Genomic DNA, 6,944 nt, shown 5'->3' with positions numbered 1-6,944 from the left:
CCCTGGCACAGAGCTACCTTACATCCTGTAAGAATGTGCTCCGGGTAGCTGGTGATGAACACAACGGACTTGCAGGGTCCTCCTCTACCCACACATTCAGTTTCTGTGCTGATGGAAGAACATCATATGTGGGCCTTATCAGGAAGCTGATCCTCCTCTGTCCAAAGGTCTCGCCAACCAATCTTCCATTCTCCCATCACTACTTTTCTCTCTGCTTAGCCTGGGATGACTCCTTGACACACCTCATCCTTCCTGCTTTTCACTTCAGTGACTACCAATTTCCTTCTTTCAAGTGGAGCTGCTTCGTGCCTCTCGGGGGAGCCGAACTGACTAAATGAATGTACTGGGTACACATGTAACAAACAGGAATATTTGAAAAAGTTGATACAAAAAAACGTTATGATTGTCATACTCTGCAATACCTAATGCATTCACATCAAATTCACACACTCAAATGGTAACGGAACACAAAAAAGAAGTTTGCTGCTTCTAATTGTCAAACTGCGTGTCATCAGGATCCTGTCATTTCGTTCAGGATGAAAAGAGGAGTTGTGTTTGGAAAGAGATGTGGGTTTAAGATTGACAACTACAGGATGACCCAGTTCCTTAGCGATTCAAAAAAGAGAAAAACAGAGGAATAGACTAGTGACAAACGCAACATGTATATACAAACCATTCTTTATGATTACTGTGCATATTGCATAGAGAGCTCCTATCCAGTAAGCTTGAGGAACGACGGGACGTAACGCTATGAACTATACTAGTAAGTGCAATTCCATCGAGACCTGTCTATACATGAGAATTTTTTTAATTTAATATTCTGTTACTGTTCTTTATAAAGAGTTGCACTTTTCTGTCAGGTTGAACACAAAATAAATAAAGCATGAATGTCAATATTTGTTTCTCTCCTAACCCTCTGTGGATTTTATTAAAATGTAATTAATTAGGCTAATGCTTTTTACTCCCCAATTTAAAGATATGTCAGTTGCATCCCCTTACCACAGTTACTCCTCACAACAGCTCAGGAGAACTGAAGGTCAGTAGGTGAGCACTGATTGCACACTGTTCCCTGTCTGCAACCTGCAACACTTGCAACAAAGAAAAATACTGACATGTCCTGCAGTATTTATAGTAAATTATGCATTTAAAGTAGGATTCTGCTTTAGGGTGTACTAAACTATAATGCAGTATAGGGCAGCTCTTTTCTGTATATACCAAGGTTATAGTATTCAAAAACATTTTCTAAGGTTACAAAATGCATTGCAATATTCTGCAATGAATACTACATTTGAGTTGTTGATTTGTTATGGATACTGTAGTTAATACTGTAGTATAATGCACTACAAAGACAAGTAATAATTGTGATGTATACATCGTCTACCTTACCTTACGTTATCCTCTGAAAAATATAAGCTTCCACATCGAGATCAGTGTAAATAATATATTAATGGAGGAAAAGCTTGCTCGAAAAAAAAAAATTGAATCTACAAAGGGTAGCCCCAAAAGGGCCTACTCAACCCAAACCATGGGTGGGTTTGTGTTTTTTATATGAAGGAATAGATATTACTCCCAAAAAACTGATGAAGAATTTGACCAACTCGTATAAACCCCGGTTAATTAAAAAAATATATATCGTTCTGAAAGCCAGAAGGATTTTTTTTAACCTATAAGAAGTTTGTGTACTTGACATTCTTTAATGCAGGCATAATGTAGTAGCACTGTGTGGAATGTGGTTTTGAATGAAAGGGGTTGTTTAATTCTGTTCCTCTCACCTTGATGAATTGTTTTCATTGCTGACCCTGTGCGGAGCCTGTTACTATCTTGGAGATGCTTCAGAATGGGAACGCTTACACTTACAAAGTGAAACCACTATTAAGACCAGTGAAGAGTCCTTGTCAATTCTTCAAAAATAATTTAAAAAAGCTTCCTTTATGAAAGTTTCCACAACAATGTACATTTAAAGCAAGAGATGCTTGTCAGTAACCCTTTAAAAATCTGTGAGTCCCTGAATGGCTCCCCTGGTAAAAGCACGGCTGTGTGGTTTGCAAGGCGAGTCATACAATCAGGGGAGTGAAGGGTGAGTCATACAGTCAGGGGAGTACAGGGCGAGCCATACAGTCAGGGGAGTGCACAGCGAGTCATACAGTCAGGGGAGTACGGGGCGAGTCATACAGTCAGGGGAGTGCGGGGTGAGTCATACAGTCAGGGGAGTACAGGGCGAGTCATACAGTCAGGGGAGTACAGGGCGAGCCATACAGTCAGGGGAGTGCAGGGCGAGTCATACAGTCAGGGGAGTGCAGGGCGAGTCATACAGTCAGGGGAGTGCAGGGGAGTCAGGGGAGTGCAGGGCGAGTCATACAGTCAGGGGAGTGCAGGGCGAGTCATACAGTCAGGGGAGTGCAGGGCGAGTCATACAGTCAGGGGAGTGCAGGGCGAGTCATACAGTCAGGGGAGTGCACGGCGAGTCATACAGTCAGGGGAGTGCACGGCGAGTCATACAGTCAGGGGAGTGCACGGCGAGTCATACAGTCAGGGGAGTGCAGGGCGAGTCATACAGTCAGGGGAGTGCAGGGCGAGTCATACAGTCAGGGGAGTGCGGGGCGAGTCATACAGTCAGGGGAGTACAGGGCGAGTCATACAGTCAGGGGCGTGCACGGCGAGTCACACAGTCAGGGGAGTGCACGGCGAGTCATACAGTCAGGGGAGTGCAGGGCGAGTCATACAGTCAGGGGAGTGCACGGCGAGTCATACAGTCAGGGGAGTGCACGGCGAGTCAGTCAGGGGAGTGCACGGCGAGTCATACAGTCAGGGGAGTGCAGGGCGAGTCATACAGTCAGGGGAGTACAGGTGCGTCATACAGTCAGGGGAGTGCGGGGCGAGTCACACAGTCAGGGGAGTGCACGGCGAGTCATACAGTCAGGGAAGTGCAGGGCGAGTCATACAGTCAGGGGAGTTCAGGGCGAATCGTACAGTCAGATGATTTGCAGGACGAGTCATACAGCCAGGAGTGCAGGTTTGCTTTCTGGATGTGCAGGTGCCGGTCTTCCGGTGGGATCATCACATTGGTTTGCAATATGTCAATCGTAGTCGATCAATAACTTGTTTGTGAAGAGTGCCACTTTTGGTTCTCATAAAACTTCAATTTCTGTTTAATTAGAATAACCCCACCATGTGTCTGAAATACTGTATAATGATAAAAATAGATATTACCACACTAAATATAATACCCAATCAATGTTCAGGCCTTAGGTTAAAATGATTAGTTTCTGCTTCTGTTTGGCTGGCCTCTAATATTAAAGAAGATAGTAGCTTGTGGTAAAACATTTTATTTTGTCCTGGAGGCTAAACTAATTAAATAAATGTATGCATATTTAGAAAAACTGTACAATCTAACATGTTTAGTTTTAATTTTCGCTGAGAGGGAAAACTGACGCTTTTTAATCAAGACTATTCTGTAGGGAATTGACACTGATTGGCAGGCCGTTAGTGTTGACAGAATTGTACTCCCTGGGTAATTTCACTTGAGTAAAACTGTCCTCACCCCATAACTGGCTGCTTTCCTGTCTATAACCAATCAGCTGCTTCCACTATTGACTGACATGCTTTCAGCCAGTCACATGCTTTGACTGAAGACATTGCTGTGGTGAAATGAGCTGGGGAGTGCTGCTTTCCTGTGTCTACAGCTATGGCCAGAGGTTTGCATCACCTAGCATTTCAGGAGTGAGACCGAAAACAACCATATCAACATTATTTAGATATTTTTATTAAACATCACATGATCAAAGAAACAAAATGACATCACAAAAGTCTTCTAGAAGCCATGATAGTCATACAATATTTATTGCTATATTTCGAAATATCATATTTTTCGTTAAGTATATGGAAAACTACAAAGCAGTATGTAATTCAATAACATTCAGCAGGTTTAGTTCAACCTTTATAAAGCAAAATTATTTAATTCTATAGGTTGATGCTAAACTTTTGGCCATAGCTGTAAATGCTGTCAGTGACGAGTCTTACATACAACAGATTTTTGAATGCTAGTTTAAGTCCAGGTCCGTCCTGTTTAGTCAGCCAGCGTTCAAGTGTGATTCCTCATTATCAACAATAGATCATTTCTTTCAAAACGGCAATGGAATTAACTGTATTACTGTTCAAAGATAACAACAAATATGCCCCATAACAGCAATGCATAGTAGCATACTGACTTAATGAACACTTTATGAGTAGACATGCTTTAAACAAATCTACCTGCACTGGAGCAAAACAAGGCAGCATTGTTTTTTTGAAGCATGTTTTTCTCCCGTCAGGTTGGAGCTATACTGAAAATCGGTCCAAGTAGTTTGACCACTAGAGGACGCTCCTGATATAGAGCAGCATTTCAGTTAGGCCTCTGATCCTGCTGGGAGCCTGGGTTAAGTAGTTATAAACTTGATATAATTGTGTCCTCTCCAGAGAGGTAAAAAGTTTAGTCTTCAGACATAGCAATCAATACACTATATGTATTTCAAAATCATAAAGCAGATTGCCTGAAGCTCATTTCTGGTCAGAATTACATGCTCACTTTATTTGAGGGAATCTCAAGATTACTTTTTCCTGCCATCAGCTTGTCAGTGCTTGGTGCTGCAGCGTAACTGACAAGCTTAGCGGCACATCATCAGAGCTCTTTATTCCTGCCCTTGCTTTGGTTGTGATTGCTGTCAGTGCAGGAAAGCTGACTGCTCATTCCCTTTCATTCCACCCCCACCCCTGAGCCAGACTCCTATATGTGTCTCTGTGTGTGGAGGAGCAGCCAGACCTCTATGTGTCTCTGTGTGTGGAGGAGCAGCCAGACCTCTATGTGTCTCTGTGTGTGGAGAAGCAGCCAGACCTCTATATTCCTTCACCTCCACACCTCCACATACTAGCATTTGGTTGCAGTTGCAGTGCTGTGGACGATCTCTTCGATTTACGTTTCACAAAAAGGACAAACTGACAGTCAAGTCCACAGACACTATGGGGGGATTTCCACACTGTTTCCTAAGAGAGCCAACACACGTCTCAATTGCTAATTGTTACTCATTAATGTATACTTAACTTCAATTCTTAAGGGACATAAATATGAGTAGGCGTCTTGAGTATTATCATTTTTTTTACAATTTTTTGTTCCCTCCTCACAATTGTTAATAACTCTGGTGCTCACTTTGGTTTTCAGAGTTGTGTAGTTATGCTGATTGCATTTCTCTTTAATGTATTAGGCTGCTACGGAGTCAGCTTCACATTGCCACAGATGAGACGACAACAGCAGTGAGGACACCAAACCTGCTGGGAGACCAATCCCATAATACCTATAAACTACTGGACACCACCCAGGAGAGAGGTACTTTACATGGTCTGTATAATAGAAGCTCTGGAAATACTCAGAAGCAGGATGCACTGTACAGTTAAGGGCGTGTGCTACTGTGTGCTGCTCAGTCCCCTACAGTCTGTTGATGGTATTGTAATGAATCTCCTCCTAGCAGGCTGATGGGTTAATAATAATATCAGCATAAGACCTGTCTTGTGCTATGGTTGAATTGTAAAGCGTTTGTCTTTGACCCGTATGTCCTTTTTATTCAATTCAATAAGCTGAGATGCTAATTCATCACAGTATTAAACAATCAATCAATCCATCTTTATTTTATATAGTGCCTTTCATAGTGGACCACCATCACAAAGCACATTACAAGATATTGAGGAACAATGCATTATACATTAAATACAATAAGATACAGGGCATAGCACATTCAATACAAACAGTAAAAAACAATGCAAATACATTAAATACAGGCATAATACATTAAATAAAAGGCTAGGATGCGAATTATTGTGGATGCGTGTGTCAAACCTAAAATAGCAATTTAGACAACAGCTAATAACAGATATCAGGCTTAAAGAGCATTGAAAGCAAGAGAGAACAAGTGGGTCTTGGGAGTTGATATGAAGTGCTATTAAATATAAATCTATGAACGTGTTTACTCCTGGGTAACCGATATTTTCCACTATAGGCAAACCACTCTCTCCATAGTATATGTTTTACATGTCAGTTTACCTGCTGAGGAAAATGAGACCCAAAATCTAGACACTAAAAAGCCACACAGCTGACAGTCTGTGAATATCTTTTATCTTATCATTTTAAAATGATGGTGCCGAGATTTGTTTTTAAGCTATCCTCATATATCCTCATGGGTGTAAATAACTACAGTACTGAGGAAATCCCCACATGAGCTCTGTTCATCGTAATTACCTTGCAGACTCAGTATGAGCACAGGTGAAGAAGGACTCTAACTGGCTGCGCTGCATTTACATGCAAATTAAGTTCAAAATGGTATTTTATCTGTGGTTTATGTGAATGTTCCTGTTATCAGATTTCTGTAGATTTGCTGTAGGTGTTCAATGTGGTTATGATTTGTACTGATGGATGTGGTTTGTTCTTTATGATTAAAAGTTGTTTGATTTAGCATTTTAAGCCACTGTTAAACAGAAAGGTGCACTGTGACCAGGGGTGAAATTCTCAACAAAAAAGGACAGTTACTCATGCACAGCCGGGTGTAAACATTAAAAAAATGTAGACAATTTGAGTGCCAATGAATAAATACTTTAAAATGCAAACCGTACGGTATGAATAAATACTTTAAAATGTAAACGGTACATGATACATTTATAAATACAAAATAAGCCTTAAAAAATAACTGATCAATTATAACCAATTCACCATAAACAAGGAAGCTCCAAATAGTGAAAGCTTTGTACCCTCTGCATGTATCACTCAGTCATGTACTGTGATATAACACTTAAATAATAAGGATTAAGAAATATTACACTATGCAGTAACTGCTGTAGACAAGGACTAACAATACAAAAAGGTGCAAGTCAAACACCCCCATTTTGAATGCAACAGGCACTACTACTAAAATGAAGTACTT

This window comes from Polyodon spathula, chromosome 16 (assembly GCF_017654505.1).
Source record: "Polyodon spathula isolate WHYD16114869_AA chromosome 16, ASM1765450v1, whole genome shotgun sequence".
Lineage (NCBI taxonomy): Eukaryota > Metazoa > Chordata > Actinopteri > Acipenseriformes > Polyodontidae > Polyodon > Polyodon spathula.
Note: the sequence above shows the minus strand (reverse complement) of the source record.